The 16,541-nt window shown below is 45.8% G+C and overlaps 1 long non-coding RNA gene across 1 annotated transcript in view; it reads left to right on the top strand.

The window, feature by feature from the left end:
• LOC128118328 (uncharacterized) overlaps positions 1-15,769 on the top strand; it is a 31,685-nt gene extending 15,916 nt beyond the window's left edge. The window contains exons 5-7 of the long non-coding RNA XR_008221152.1: positions 1,614-7,491; positions 12,456-12,732; positions 15,654-15,769. This is a non-coding gene — a long non-coding RNA (uncharacterized LOC128118328). The remainder of the gene's footprint in view (positions 1-1,613; positions 7,492-12,455; positions 12,733-15,653) is intronic.
• Positions 15,770-16,541: the final 772 nt, after the last annotated feature.

The following is a 16,541-nucleotide window of genomic DNA, read 5'->3' on the forward strand; positions in this document are numbered from 1 at the left end:
GAGGGCAGGTCGAAAAGCACGCCCCTCGCGCCTGGCCTGATTCGTTTCTAACTCCCTTCCTTCTTGTCTCTCGAACTCTCTTCTTCAACACCTTGCAAACAGACCCGAAGCCGTTCTGCCTGCTGGACTAGACACTGCTTTTCTAGTCAAGGTGGCCTGTAGCCTCATCCTTGCAACACCCAATGAGTAGTTCTGAGGCCGCATGAGTTGCTTTCCTGACAGCCGTTAGTGTGTGACCTCATCCTTCTTGGCATCTAGTTTGTACTTTTGTCCCTTCAACTTCCTGGACCACTTCCTTTTCTGCCTCTTCACATGTTCATTTTCCCTCCACTTTCAGATGCTGGGCTTGGGGTGAGGGGGCCACTGTCTCTGGATGCGTTTTCTTCTTTGGTGGTCTTATTACTGTCCTCATACTCACCTGAATAAGTGTGAGCAGCTATTTCTACGCCAACTCCCTTTTAAGACAGGGTCTCACTGTGTAGCCCTGGTTGCCCCAGAACTTCCAGAGATCCACCTGTCTCCGCCTCCCAAGTGCTGGGATGCCTTGGGAGTATCTAGATACCCTGCTAGTATCTATTTCTATGTATCCTCAACCCACTCCATAAGCCTTGGGCATATTTTTAACTATTTCTTGTTATCTTTTCCACAAGGAAACGGAAATACCATGGGCTTAAAGCTGAATTTATGGGAAGGAGGTAAAAAAAGCCAATGACCTCTCATCCCTTCTGTTTGTTGATTTAGAAACTTTTGGGAGTCATGGGTGTCTTTGAAACATTTATGAAAACTATGTGGACACAGATATTTCAAGGAGGATTGCAGGGGACTCAGAGAACTCCTTTTCTAGAACCTACGTCCCTCCAGGTTCAAGTCGCTCAGCTTGGTAGATGATGGTCTTCCTGGTCCAGCCTGTGTCTGCCCTCTCAGCTTCATCTCCTCCACCTTCAGACCCCGGTGTCTTACGTTCCATCTCTACTAAATCGTGTGTGTGTCCCAACGTGCCCTGTGCTGTCTCCTGCTTGCCTTGCTGCTGCAGCTACTTCTGTCTGGATGCTCGTTCTCTCCTCTTTGCTCGGCTAGGGCCTCTTCGAGCCTCTTCCTGGAAGCCTCGGTGGAGCCCCTTCTCTCCCTGTCCACTGTCTTTACTGACTTCACCTCCTTTGAGTCTTCGGAATAAATGGAAGAACCTAGCTGCAGAATCTTGGGAACTGTTCAAACCTGCCCTGTGTCTCGTCTGTGGTACTGCTCACGTGTGGTACTGCTCACAGTGTGGTACTGCTCACAGTGTGGTACTGTTCACAGTGTGGTACTGCTCACAGTGTGGTACTACTCACAGTGTGGTACTGCTCACACTGACCTGATTATCTGCATCCTGGGAGCTATTGTAGATCTCTGAGTCCTCCCATCTCTCTTTGTATGGACTCTGCTTGCTTTACTATATCACATAAGATTAGTCACCAAGGCAGAAAATTGAGTCCATGTGTGAGCGCTGGCAGAGGGTGCCAAAGGTTCAGTCACAGGCCACTTCTTAGCCTGGAAGACTTTGCCTAACATCATTCTTAGAAAATGAGCCATGGAGACGAACAAAGAGTGTGTAACCATAATTGTTCTTTCAGCTCAGCTCTCCCTTGTGTTCACCATGGAATGGACGTCACATCACATGGCCGCTTGCTGCCTGCTGCTGTCCTGGGTGTTACCATGTACTCTAAGGTCAGAGGGTGATTGGAGGTACACACTTTCTGAGGAGGGAGACATGTTTAGAAATAAATGGGATTCTTTTATGAGGGGAGGAGAATAAAAGCAGTGAAAATAAAATCCAGGGGTGTGAGTTGTGGAAACAGATAGAGCAGCCATTATTAGGAAAGCAGAGGAGAGTGAGATATTTCCAGATATTTGTCCCCATGGCACAAACATACCAATTCATTTAGTCATAGACTCCTTCCCTTTCTCTTTTATTACATTTATTTATTTATTTTGTGCATGTGTTTCTGAGTGTGTATGTGTGTGGAGGTCAGAGGTCAGCTTGTGAGAACTGGTTCACTCCTCTGTCACGTAGGTCCTGGGGATCAAACTCGGGTCATCAGACTTGGTGACAAGCACCTCAACACACTTAAGGAGCTTAGGCCAGCCTGATTCAGGCATGGATTCTTGTATCTCTGGAAAGCAGGAGAAACTTAGGTTACAGGGCAGGAAAAGACGTTTTTATTCCTTCTCTACACTGGCAGAATAGCGGTCTTGAACTATCAACCTCCGGGCCTCAGTGTCGTGACCCAGAAAATAGGCAGTTGGTCCGAATGGCCTCAAATGTTCCTCCTCCTCGGAAATTCTGTGATTCTGTGACTGTGTAGACACAGCCCCAGGCTAGTCTGGAAATAAACTGTTCAATGAGTTTAAAATAAGACATGCCGACCAAATTACAAGAGTCCTAGTTGGCCACAGATGGGGTTGGCCTTTAGCTGGATTAGTAATGAGGTTGTTTTATTTTTACTTTATTTTGTGTTTTATTTTGTCTGCTCTCCACCCTTTCCATCAGAGCCCTGTCTTCCTGAGCATCCCCATCACAGGCATGGTGAGCTGGTCCAGGCCCCTATCCAGCTGGCAGCCAGCCCTTTATACTGTATCCACCCATTACTTCATCCACAATGGCTGGAGTCCAGCACCTGAGGTTCTAGGTAGGAGTCTGGCCTCAGCAGAAGCCGCCCTTTGCAATGCTGCCTCACTGGTTTCTGGAGCAGGAATGCAAAAGCAACCCAGGCAGGCAGATGGGCCTGTTCCCCGTGGATACCTTCTCTTGAATCCTACCCCGTTACTATGAGCTGAGTCACTTGACTTCTCTGCCTTGCCCATGGCCTTCTGTGGTGAGCTCTCTGCCAATGTCACCAGCCCTGGATGTCTCAGTGAGGCAGCTGGCGATGGTCCTCCTCTGGTATCAGGTGATGTTGCTGTCATATTATTAACCCTGGCAGAAGGTATGCCTGTAGCACGAATCTTAAAAGGTCTTATTAATAAAAACAAACCCAGTGCCAGTTATTGGGGTGAATGCTGGAAGATCAGAGAAGCAGAACAAGCCACAACTACCTCACCTCATCAATTCCTCTGCTGATCCTGTTTCCTCAGACTGGAAGCTTCTGTGTCCTCATCCAAATGGATCTCAGCTGAACTGCTGCTCGAAAGCCTAAAAGCTTAACCAGGCTCTAGTTCCTGGTCCTCACGCCTTATGTACCTTTCTGCTTTCTGCCATCACTTCCTGGGATTAAAGGCGTGAGTCACCATGCCTGGCTGTTTCCAGTGTGGCTTTACACTCACAGAGATCCAGATGGATCTCTGCCTCCAGAAGGCTAGGATTAAAGGTGTGAGTGCCACCATCTTCTGGCCTCTATGTCTGTCTAGTGGTTGTTCTGTTCTCTGACCCCAGATAAATTTATTAGGGTGCACAATATATTGGGGAACAATATCACCACATGTGCCCACATGTACGGCAGCAGAAATGTAAGGAAAGGCAGGGCCTCTTATGTCTAGGTGACAGGACACTAGAGAAACTGAGTTTCTTCTCCTCCGAATGCTGCAGGTAAACTGTCATTTACTCTGTTTAGCAATGCTATAGACTGCATATATTATGGCTTCCTGTTCCGAGAGCTGGGAAAACTCAGATAGATGGAGGAGTTGGCACGTGTGTTCCATGGAAGAATGGGTTTCCGATGCAGCTTGGCCTGTTTGCATAGTGCCCTGGGGGTCTGCTGCCCTGACTCCAGAACACTGTGCTCACAGAGGAAGAGGTGGCGTCCTCTAGCATACATGGGACATTTGGCATGTCATATACTCCTGCCTCAGGATTCCTCCACTTGCTCTTCCTTCTGCCTCGTCTCCTAGCTGCCTCCTTCCCTTTCTTAGTGACACCTCTGCAGACCACTTCGAATCACAGCCCCCACTCCAGCCTGCATGGCCCCGTTCTTCTGTGCTCTGCATTCCCGTGGAGTGTGATCAACACTACCACATGGGACACAGACCTTTCTCAGCGTCTGCCTGTCATTCTCGGAACTTAAGAAAGGAGTTAGGTTTGGGCATCCAGTCTTCATGGGAGCAGGCTGTTCCCCCTCTGTGGCTTGCCGCAGTGTCGCCATCGCCGTGGGTGGTTCACCAGAGCCTGCACCAGGACATGGAGCCCTGGAGATGTTACCAGCTGCTTGCTGAGCAAATTCTGTGAGGCCACAACCACTCAGAGAGGGTGGCAGGAGAAAGGGAAGACCTAGCGTGAGATGTCAGTGACAGACTCAGGAGAAAATCTGTGGTGACATCTGGTATCCCAGACTGCAGCCTTTGCTGAGTCCCCTGTGGTATTGCCAGTCCCTTCTTCCCAGCAGGTACAGAGCCGTGAGGCTGCAAGACGAGATCACACTCTTGTGTTCACACAGCTCAGAAGGGGAACTGGTTTCCATTTACTCACAGTGGTGTTTTGAAGGTGGGCCTTACGCTCTGGGCACATGTGAGATGTAGCCGTGATGCTGTAGAGAGGACTCCAAGGTCAAGGAGACAAATCCGGGATATTGTTTGTTCAATAAGGGGACTCTAGAGGAAGTTGGCCCCTGTGTGTGCCCAGTTGTCCCCTGGGTCTATCTCCATCTTGTCACTCAGCAGGCAGTGTAGCACTGGTGATCTAAACAGTTCACTACTGGCCTATGAGATTTGATCGGAGTGTAGCAGGTTAGCATGAGATTTGGGATCAGACTTTTGGAGTTCAAATCTGGTCTTAGGAGCAATATGACATTGATCATATTAAATTTTTGTATGTATATACATGTGTGCGTGTTCTTGCACATATGTGTGTGTGTGTAGAAATGTTTGTATGTGTATTTGTGTGCACATGGTAGTCAGATGTCAACATCGGATGTTTTCCTCAGTCATTCTTCACTTTATTTTTTTGAGCCAGGCTCCTTCCCTCAACCTGGAGCTTGCTAATTTAGGTAGCCTGGCTGGCCAGTGAGCCTGAAGAATCCCCCTGTCTCTACCTCCCCAGTGTTAGCCTTCTAAGGTGTGTGCCTCTTTGTGTCACTTTTTTACTTGGGTACCATGGAGTGAACTCAGGGTTCCACGATTGCTCAGAAAGCATTTTACTGATGGAGCCATCTCCCCAGGCCCTTATCACGTCATTTAGAGTGTTCTGGGCTTCTACATGCTCCTTCTGTCGATGAGGACTATTCCTATCTTCTTCATAGGCTTACTGTGAGGATAACAGATTAGCACGCACAGAATCATTGCACCAGATGTTCATCGGCGGCCCGGCACACAGTAGGGGCTCAGTAAAAAGACATGGGCACGATGTGGGACACAAGAAGATGGAAGCATGGCTTGAAGCCGCTTCTTTGGCTACTGGAAATGATGGCAGCTGAGATACAGGGACAACCGGATTGTGCAACTCCCAAACAGGAGTGGATTTTAAGTCAGCCTCGGGCGGTCTGATCTTAAAAGCCGGGCCCTGGGACATGAACCAAGAAGGTTTCTGGTGATGAAGACAGGCAAAGGAGATAGATGGGGTTTGTAAACATGACTACAAACACACTTTTGGTAACCAAGCAATTTGGCAATGGTCCCTGGTCTTGAGAGGGAATTTTTCCCTTTAAAAACTAGAATAACAGCACACGGCAATGACTTCATCCAGGACTCTGGGCGCGTGTCCCAGAGGGGCCACCCTTTTCTGGCTGTGAGGCCTTTAAGGCAGGTCAGGCATAAATGGAGAGTTTCCTGTCCCTGGTGGGCACAGCAGATGATCACCTCTGGCTGGGCTCTTCTAAGTCTAGCCTGCAATGACTGGGATTGCCCCCTCAGTTCCCGTTGAGGCTTTCCCCTTACATTTTCTGCAAAGTGCCCCCTTGCTGTTGATTGAGGGTTCCACAGTTAACTCCTAACCATGCATTGCAGGGAAATTTTGTGCTCCTTCCTGCATCGGGTGTTTTGGAATCAAGGGTGGGTGGACAAAGGTGAAGAAAGCCTTCCAGGGTCCACCATAACCCCCTGCACTCAGTACTTCAACTCTTGACCTCCCAGGGCAGGGCTGGGGCCTGGTGTGTCTCATCATTCCTGTGGGTTACAGTGTGGGGGGTCTCTCTAGTTCTTCGGGGTCTGCTCCTGGGAGAAACCGGTTCCTGGAGGTCTCTCACCCGTTCCCCAACGGGACTCGCGGCCTCCTAGAACATTTTATTTCTTCCTGCTTTGTCTTCAGTCATTGTGTCTTCATTTCCTGTCATCACGGGCCATAAATCAGCCTCCCAGACATTGATGGACTCACCCCAGAGCCTACATCTTCAACCTTATGGAACAGACCAACTAAGAGTGCCAAGGTCAGACTGCCAAAGTCAGCCCCAGCTATATTCCCCTTTTGTTTTTTCAGGATGAAGAAAATGCTCCATTAGCTCATGGATGCTGACTTTGTGTCATCCCATTGAGTGTCTTCATGTGAGCTCATGCTGGGCAGGGCCGACCGACACTGATCATTCATCTTTTCCTCACCCCCATGACTGAGAAGCTGATCAATTCCCAGAACAGCTCTGTCTGTTTATAAAATTGGGAAGGTTTGGGCCAGGTTCCTTCAGAAACAGCCTCCCATTCTAAGAACTGAAAACCATATTGATCTTTGAGTCATAGTTTGGGCAGCCTGAGGATTTCTGGGGTTGCCAAGACTCTAAGTCTTTTCTTTTGTAGTGAATTGTGGACCTGAACTGGGGCCCAAGGCAGGTTCTTGGTAGAAGTGCTCTTGCTTGTTTGTAGGGTGGGTAGGACAAGTACATAGCAATGTTGGGGACCTCGGGATCCTGGTGTGTGCTCATGAGTCTACACAGGTACACCCATACCCATACACCCCCCCATCACACATACCTGGGAAAGAAAAGAATCAGGGTCAAGGCAAGTGTGATGTCAAAGTTTTTAGGGTGGGACCGCAGTGCCCATCTCATTGTCCATCAGCCATGATGTTAGCCAAGTCCAGTGTCAGTACAGCATGAACTTTGACCTCTGCACGTTCTGAAGGGCACAGCAGAGCTCTCATCTGTTGCTAAAGCCATCAGAAACACATGCACAACCTGTGTGCCCTCTCTGTTTCAAGGGCAGGGTCCGCTGAGTATGAACACACAGCAAGAGTGGACCTGTGCAGGATCAACTTGGCCCTGGGTTCAGGATGGTGGTATGAACATTGTCCTTGATTTCTTATGTGTTGTTTTGGTATAGCCAGATGTTCAGCAGATGCCTGGCACACAGTAGGCCCTCAGTAAAAAGATATGGGCAGAATGTGGAGAACAAGTGGATAACAGCATGGTGTGGGCATTGCCTCATGTTGAGATTCGAGAAGAGACACAGACTTCATCTGCATTCTGACTTTACAGAGCTTTGTTCTACCAAGAGCCTGCCAGTCCCATCATTAATCACTCGCTTTGAGGAGGTCTTTCTGAGTCACGCTTGGCAACATGGATACATGATCTCTCCTTGAGCCTGATTCAGCAACAGGTACGGGTGAGGGCAGGGCCAGGAGGGAAGAATATTAGCAGGGGTGGGATTCAAGAGTACCAAGTACTGAGGACAATGGTGGGCAGGACACGCGGGGGTAATAGAGAAAGATGGATTGGAGTGGCTGAGGAAAATTCACAGTTGCATCTCCTATTGACTCTCCTCTGTGGTGCCACACCCAAGGAGACCTGTTGGAGTGGTGAGGGCGATCACAGTCCCCAGGGACCACACAAGCTGCTTCTCAGCCCTCTAGTACTCTTGTGGAGATCAAAGACCTGTGCGTAGTTGAGACAGAATAAAAGGGTCCACAGGGATATTCCCCTGTCTTCTGTGTAAGTGTATGTGCACGTGTGTGTGTGTGTGTGTGTGTGTGTGTGTGTGTGTGTGTGTGTGCTTATGCACGTGCATGTGCACACACATATAGACTTGTGGATACAGGTTACTGTGGATGGTTGAAGCTCATTGGCTGGCTGAAATAACAGTAGCCATACCTCTCCTCTGTGATCCAATGCTTGACTGACAGCTACTGCAGCCCCAGGGTGACACTGGACAGTAATATAAGCCGTAAAAAGGGGAGAGGCAGCATGGGTAGGATGATGATCAGAATCAGGAGTCTTCACACAACACTATTATTTAGTTTAATAATTTGGTTCAGATTTTACCAATGTAAAAGTAAAAGAAAATCATAACCCTAAATCTTAATATTTCTTTGCTGTGTCTGGCTGGTCTTTCTTAATCTGGACCAATCCTAGAGACTTGGGTTCAGTTCTCATGACATTGGCATTGTGTGTGATTTTCACAGAACGTCTGTCTGTTTGGATTCGGGTGATGCACCACGGGCAGGTGTGTGACATTAGTGTCCACACACCTTTCTCTGTATGTGGAGTCAAGTGGCCTCTGCTGTTGATTGGCTCAACTATGGTGATAGTAGCTTTGATCATCTTGTTACGGTGGTTCTCTTCAGTTTTTCCATCAGAAAGTTCTTTTATCCTTTACCATTCATAAATGTGTGGTGGGAAAAGACTTCGAGACATTAGTCTTCTGTGATCTGATGATCTTGGCCATATCTGCATAGTGGCATTGGCTCAAGATGGTGAATGCTGCCCAATCTTTATTTTTATAGATGTGTCCAAGAGATTCTAGTGAGCACCAGTGGCCTGGGGTGAGTCTGTGTTTGCTTAAAGGTGAGTCCATGAGAGCAGGACTGTTGAGGGGGCCTTGAATAGTCCCAGCGTATCTTTTGGCATCTGGTATTGGTTCCCGGGAACCTGGCTTTCCTCTCTGAAGGGCAGTGGTTGTCGGTTCTCAGGCGGAGGTACCCTGTGTTGTCTTTGCCAATGTTGTTTGATCTAGCTTTCTGCTGACCTTGGCCCATTTGCCTCCTGAAAGTAGTGTACAAGATTCTGTACTTCTTGATAAATTTGCTTGGCATAAGCTGTTAGCTTGTGCAAGACCTCCTGGTCCTAACTTTCTGTCTTCTTTATCTTTTCAAATCCGTTCCTTGACCTTGACACTTGGCCATTTGGGACTGTTATTCCTGCAGGTTTGAGTTACTAGATGGTTCAAGATCTTGTCAAGCTGGCAATCGATGCCAACCATTATGCACCATCCTCAATGTCTAGGCACCACCCTAGGTCCTGGAGACACAGTACTGGCCATGCCTTGTTCCTATCCTCATAGACTTCATAACTCAATGGGGCTAAGCCAGCCATAGCCAAGCTCTCCAATCTCTTTGACCCCTCTTCCACAGTGGCCTTCATTGGCATCCAGCTCCTCATTTTTCTCTCCTGTGAGGTAGAACAGGAACAGTGCCTCTCTGAGAGCTACCATTGCTTTTTGGTGAGGTCACACACAGGAAGGTCTTTAGTGTCACCCTGTGTGTGGATGTATGTGGGGTCTGACACAAACCCAAATGATCGAGTCTTCTTTCTTTAAAAAAATCATTTTTAATGACTTATTTATTCTTATTTTATGTCCATTGGTATTTTGCCTGCATTTATGTCTGTATGAAGGTGTCAGGTCCCCTGGAACTAGAGTCACAGACAGTTGTGAACTGCCATGTAGGTGCTGGGAATTGAACCTGAGTCCTCTGGGAGAGCAGCCAGTGCTCTAAACCGTGGGGCCATCTCACCAGCTCCTATCAAGCTTTCTTACATGCTCAGAGTAAGTAAGATCTTCTCTTTCCAGGACTCTGCTTGGCTTTGGTCTGACTCTGGAGAAGAGCTGAAATTCTGAAAGAAACTGCAGATTTAGAATCAGGCTTTGAACAGTGGCAAGAAGGAGCTGAAATATGGCCCAGAGAAAAGGCAGCCACCAGCAAACGTGTGGTTCATGTCAAGCTCCCAGGTTTCTCACGCTGAGGTGGAGTGTGAGCCTGGCTGCAGCTTGCAGTTTGTGCCATGCATGATCCTGGGTGGCAGGGGAGCCTGGGCTAGGCTGAGTGGGTGAACCTGAGACTTTGGAGACCTGCCACAGAAAGACTCCATCCTTCAGCTACTTCTCATCTCTTGCTACACCTGTGACTATTTCCCCACGATTCCAGAAACCTTCGCTGACAGTGAGACTTTGTCTGATCTGGAAATACTTTTGATATCCAGTCTAGCTGTCATCTGCTTCTAAGAGGGGGAAGCCTGTATCCTCAGATGCTCTCTAGGGCCCCATTTCAACCTAAACACCTTGGCTTAGAGGTTCTGTCTCCCATAGCAACCCTGGTAGATTCACCACCTTGGCAATTACCTCCAGACTGGCTCAGCCTAGTCCACTCACAGTCCACAGCTAAGTGGACGTGCCTAATCAATTCTCCTTATCTTCTCACAGCCTGCTGTAGAGACCTCATAGGTAGCCAACAGCCTGGACAGTGGGTATCAGCATGGCTATGAGTTGGGTGGGGATAGGGTATGTTTTTTTGTCCGTGTATGTGCAGTTGAGTGAGCCAGGAAGATGCAAGGGTTTCTAAGAACTACCCGAGAGGCCTCTGAAGACATCTGTGCCTTTCCCTCCACACGCTGGCAGTGAGGAATCAGGACTCAAGCTTCCTGCTGAGGAACTATACCATGAAAGTACCCTCAGGCCACCCCGGTACATGCCTGGCCCATTATGTTATCATCCATGATGAGAGGGAGCAGGCTTTGATAGTGTAGGGTAGACTTCCTGGGAGCTCATTGGAGGGACACAGAGGGGAGGTGCCTGGTCTGAACTAGGATCTTAGCTTCTCTTCTTTCTGTGCTCCTGGGAGGGGTAGCCTAAAGTGTTTGGTAATGAGGTAATGGTCAAGAAGCTGTGGGCACCACGATGCCTAGCCAGACACTGGGTGGAGCAGGAGCCCGTCCTAGCTCAGCAATTCCCAGAGTCTGGTTCCCTGAAGGAAAAAGCATCACTTCAGAGAGGCTGGCACTCTCCTCATGACTCCAGTAGGAGTCCTGGCTCTCTGCTTTCTGCAGAAGCTAGGGCCAGGGAGGCCCCGGACAGAGAATTCTAAATGACCCACTCTGCAATGCGCTTTCAAGGCATTTTCTCCGGGCAGCAGTGGGTAGGGCATTCACTTCATACGTCTCCATCCCCTCCCATTCCAGGTTCCTGCGATCTTAGTCAGGTCAAGGGGGCGGGGCGGGGGAGCCTACCCTCTACGGGTGGAAGTGTTGAAGTCTTTTTTTTTTATTTCTTGCTGACTTCTTGCTAGTAGAGGTCTGACGAGGCAGAATCTGAACAGATTGGGGGCATGTTCTGGCTGGGACACTCTCTTTCAAAGAATATGTTGGGGTAGATGGTTCTCTGCAGGAAGATGAATTCCGTCGTTTCCAGGTATACCTTTGCACCAACTCTCCAACCTACTATCCTGGAGTCCCACTGTATCATAGTCCCATTGCTTAGTGGCTATCCAGGCGTGGAATAACCCACCAAGAACACGTGCAAGTCAGAAGCCTTTTGGAGGTGCAGCTCAATTAATTTGGAGACAGTATGTCTGATAGGTCTGGGGTGCAAAGTTCAAAGTCAGTAAAAGTCTGCAAGATCTAGAAGGTGAGGAAGGTTGGCGGCAGCAGGTCCTTCTGAAGAAGTGGACTGTGTTAACCACAGCTTGGTGTGTGTCTGTCACCCAGAGTGCCCCTAGGACCTTCCTTTAGCACACATGTAGCCCGCTCCCCTGAGTACTAGAGGTCTGGGCAGCATCACTAGGAGCACATGGGAGTCTGGCACCCCACTGAAAACTAGGAGCAATGACAGTTCCTCTGTTGGTGCTTGCTTTGTGTTTTGCTTGGGGGAATGACAGAGAAAAGGAAAATGATGGATGTGGCTCTTGAGCTGAGATGCCACCTAGAGTTGGCTCTTGAGTATGGGAAGGGCAGGGCTCACCTACAACCACCTGTCTAGCCTGGAGCACATAAGCATCCACAGATACTTGTGAGCATGACAGATGCCTCCTAATGCTGCTTGAAGGAGCACAGGACCCTTCTACCCCCAGGGGCTTCTGCTTGCTCTTGAACTTCCTGCTGTCAGTGAGCTGAGCATCCAGCTCATTGTGAGCCACTCCAGTAGAGTGTCCAGTAGAGGAAACCCAGTCAGCCTCACAGGACCATGCAGCAGGTGCAACCTCATAGGACCATGCAGCAGGTGTACACTGTGATGCAGGACCAAAGAGTTTCAGGAGGGGACATTTTTCTCTGTGCTGGTCAGACTACATGTGTTTCATCAAACAGATTGTAAGTTTCTTTGTATACATTTATGTTTGACCTCCTCATAGAGAAATTACCTCCCATTGCCAGGCCCATGGGTTAGCCTTGAGTGCATTAGAATGTGCCTCATATCTCTTCATAGATTTGGTTTTCATCACAATGGAATTCACCTTGGAGACACTCATTAGAATTTTTTGGTCACTTTATAATAGAAATATGAAGAGGAGATTAATAGACCTTAAAATTTATTGTGTTGTCTCACCACTTACAAGTATTTATTTATTTATTTTGTAGGACGTTGTCTGGCTTCTTATTTGTCATAGATGTAGAAATTTACCTATTGTGCATTTGTGTCCATTGGAAAGGAAAACATGGTAGTCTGTAAGACTGAAGGCTCTGAAGGCAGCATGAGGACTGGAGAAGCATCTAAACTCAGGGAACTCCGACTTCAAACTTTGTTCTAATAAGCAAAGCACTGTTGGATTGATTCCTGGTGTTTTTCTGAAATCCGAGTGTTTTCGGAGGTGATGCTTACAGATGCTCATCTGGAGGGATGCTGAGCGTGTGGAAGGTGAGGAATGGGAGTGCTTGTAGTACAGTATCACCTCTGAAATTATTGGATCAGTCCTGGTGGTAGAGCAATAAAAATAAAGGCAAATGGTAAAAGGTACATGGTAAATAAAGGCGAGGTAAAATGGTGTCGGAACACATTTCTCTGTTGAGTATAAGTTTTAGTCCAACAATTTATGTCTCAATAAATGTTACACAGGACTCATGATCATTATGACTTTAAACACAAGAGACCATCTTTCTAAATGGCATTTTTTTTTCCTCCAGTGTGCATTGGAGGCTTTCCCACTTACTATCAGAGTGATGGATTCTCATATAACATTGTTTTTCAAAGTCTCCATGGTTTGGTGCAAATGACTTTTTTCCCCAAGGAAAAGAAATTCAGCCCTTTGAATATACAAGGATAGAATTGCCTTTTTTTTTAAAGATGAAAAACATGAAAACGTGAGAACATATTCAAAGGCAGTTTGTAAGATGAATTGGTTTCATGAGGCAGTGGTTACACAGATGAACAGTGAGGAGAGAGAGAAGGATGGGAGGGACTCCGGTATCCACAGTTGCATCAACTGTTAACTCAGCTCTCTGGGTTCCCACAGAATCTCTGTACTCTAGATCTCAACAGTATTTATTCCCTGATATTTACTTCACAGGAATGCTGTAAAGGTGAGGGCACTACTTGAAGTATCAAAGGACACCCTTTATTCTTTGTTAATGGTGGGTAGGATAACTCAGACCTATAATTCTACTAAAATAACCAATGAAATTTATGTGACATTAAAAAAATTCTGGAAAGCAACAATGAACTAACAACTCGGTAGGAACCTCAGGAGGAGAGAGTGATGCTCAGGACTTTTGTTGACCAAAGGGCAAGTAGAAATTTGTTGCACGAATCCTAATTGGTCTTATAATATCAGGGTGAAAGCTGAAAGATCAGAGAAGCAGAGCAAGCCACAGCCACCACCTCTTACCTCACCAACTCCTCAGCCTGAAAGAGCCCAAGTTCCTGTATCCTCCTACTTTATATTCCTTTCTCTGCCTGGCCATATCATTTTCTGTTTCAACCTTCCTAGTGCTAAGATTAAAGGTGTGTGATCCCAAGTGCTGGAATTAAATGTGTGTGCCCCCACTGCCTGGCTCTGTTTCTCTTTTAGACTGGATTAATCTCGTGTAGTCCAGTGTGGCCTTGAACTCACAGAAATGCAGACGGATCTCTGCCTCTGCCTACCGAGTGCTAGGATTAGAGGTGTGTGCCACCACTGCCTGGCCTCTATGTTTAATCCAGTGGCTGTTCTGTCCTCTGATCTTCAGGCAACCTTTATTTGCTAAGAGCACAAACAGAAATCTGTAGCAAGTTTTCTTGTCAGATTATCTTTGGACCACCAGGCTACAAATCACAACATGGAGATTTATTATTAATTATGAAAGCTTGGCCTTAGCTTAGGCTTTTTTTTCTAACTAGCTCTTATAACTTAATTAACTTGCCTCTATTAATCTATGTTCTGTCATGTGGTTTGGTTACCACTTCTTAGTACAGCATGTCCGACTTGCTTCAAGTCTGCTGGTGAAATCACATGCCCAGATTCCTCCTCCCAGTTTTTCTTACTCTGCCTTGAAGTCTTGCCTATACCTTCTGCCTAGATATTGTCCATTCAGCTTTTTATTACATCAATCACAGCAACACATCTTCACACGGTGTACAGATATCCCACATCTTCCACTTTTTGTCTAAATAAAAAGAAAAGGCTTTAACTCTAAGACAGTAAAACTATATACAATAAGAACAATTATTAGGTAAGAATTACATTCACAATGTTTAGTCCATACGTATTTGGCAAATTTGGAGAGTACTGTATTAACTGTTCTATCTCAGTGAGTCCAAAGTTTTATACCTAAACAATTTTCTATCATATTTTGTATTACCATTCTAAAAGAATATCATTTTAGACCTTAAAACATTTTTTTAGATAAACAACATAAGCTTTTATGTTTCTCAACCTTATACACTTTAAAATCTCTTATGTAAGTTTTTTTAAATTTGGTAACAAGGGAAATTGTAAAACTATAACTACCTCATCTTCAACTCTATTAGAGACCAGAGAAGGATGTAATATTACTTGAGTAAACAGGAAGTGCAAAACAAGCAACTTCTAAAGCTATAGACATGACAAAGGTATCTGGCTGCCTGGACAGTCACCCAAGGTTCCTCTGCAACATTGGGGCATCCATCTTTGGCTAGAATATCTGACAGAATTTTCTGTGAAGCAAAATTTTGAAGGACTGTCCTACCCTGTCTTGGCAAAGTTTGGCAGTTGCCTTCTTTTGTGTCCTTCTTGTCCAATTTGGACAGCAGTCAAGGCAAGGGCAGTTTCTTGCCCAAAATGACTGGCTTTGCCACATAGAAAGCAGACTTCATACGGAGGTTCTTTGATTCCCGTCATCCCTTTCTGAAGTAAATTTGTGCTGCCAGGAGCAGACGTGTCTCACTGTCATGAAAATCCTTATGTTAGTAAAACATCTTAAATGCCATACTCTGTAGGTCTTTGAAGTGTTTGAAGATTACCTATCTATCTAAAATATATCTCTGTTTGACCTTGAAAACATACCTAACATGACTATAAGTTTGATTGCTATAGATGACTATTAACTTACATTTCTTAATTATCCTAAATTGTTTATAATAATAGCTTTTAAGGACTAGAAATTTACATCACATTGTCAAATGAGCTGTATAGATACAATACCTTGAACAAGAGCAGAAACATATACAATATAACAAAAAATAACCTTAAATTTGTATCAATATACAAAAATCCATACCAGTGTAAAATATTAAAGACTAGTAGTTGCATTTTTAGTTTAAAAGTAGATTCAATAATCTATTCTTTTATCCAATCACTTCTATATCCCCTCTTTTCTTTTCAGAATGAGATTCCTGAATCTAATCTCCTTTGCTCAGCTTTCTCTCTGATTATGATGAACAACAACTTGTAACCAACCACCCTAAATGATGATAAGCATCCATAATACATTAAATGACCAAAAACCATCCATCCCACCTTTTGGGAATGTGAGTGTTGTGTTCTTTAGAATGCTTCCTGGTATCTGGGGGTGACAGTGTCTCTAGGGGGCTCTGAGAAAATTGGGATAATGACCAAATCCTGGGAGAGTTAGCTGTATTAATTTTTTTTAGTCTCTGTGATGGAAAAGTACAGAGCTTATCTGAAGTCCTTACTGGAGTAGTCGATGAGGCTAGACCATCTCAGCTAGCAGCTTTGAAGTTGTTTTTGATGTAGAATTTTGAGGAAACTACAACAGAGGCATTCTGAGGGTCTGGGTCACCTGGGCTACTTATCTTCATTGGTGTCTGGTCCTTTTTGTTTCTGAAAACACATAAACTTTTAAGGCAACATATGTATCTGTATTAATACAAATATGGAATGTGTGGTATGCACAAGTCAGCTATGATGATTTTTTTGATTTATATTTGAACAGGTAAAAGTCATCTTTTAACTTTATAAGTCTGTTTGGACTGTATAACCAAACCTCCATCCATGCCATATGAAAGGATGACATGTAATAATAAGTCACGAGGGCTCTGTAGCCAACAAAATTTATCATGTTTCATCCAGTCTCAGAGCTGCTCTCATGTTGAGGGATCAGCATACATGTAACCTGTCTCCTGTCTTGTAGTTTTTCTTTTTTTTAAAATGTTTGTAGCCAAGATTTTCAGGAGGTCTCCCCCAATCAAATCTGGTCTTCATTAATTTTGAAGAGAACCATAACTTTTTGTTTCCTGTGGAAACAAAGGCA

This window comes from Peromyscus californicus, unplaced genomic scaffold (genome assembly GCF_007827085.1).
Source record: "Peromyscus californicus insignis strain IS unplaced genomic scaffold, ASM782708v3 Scaffold_22__1_contigs__length_63687245, whole genome shotgun sequence".
NCBI classification, from domain to species: Eukaryota; Metazoa; Chordata; class Mammalia; order Rodentia; family Cricetidae; genus Peromyscus; species Peromyscus californicus.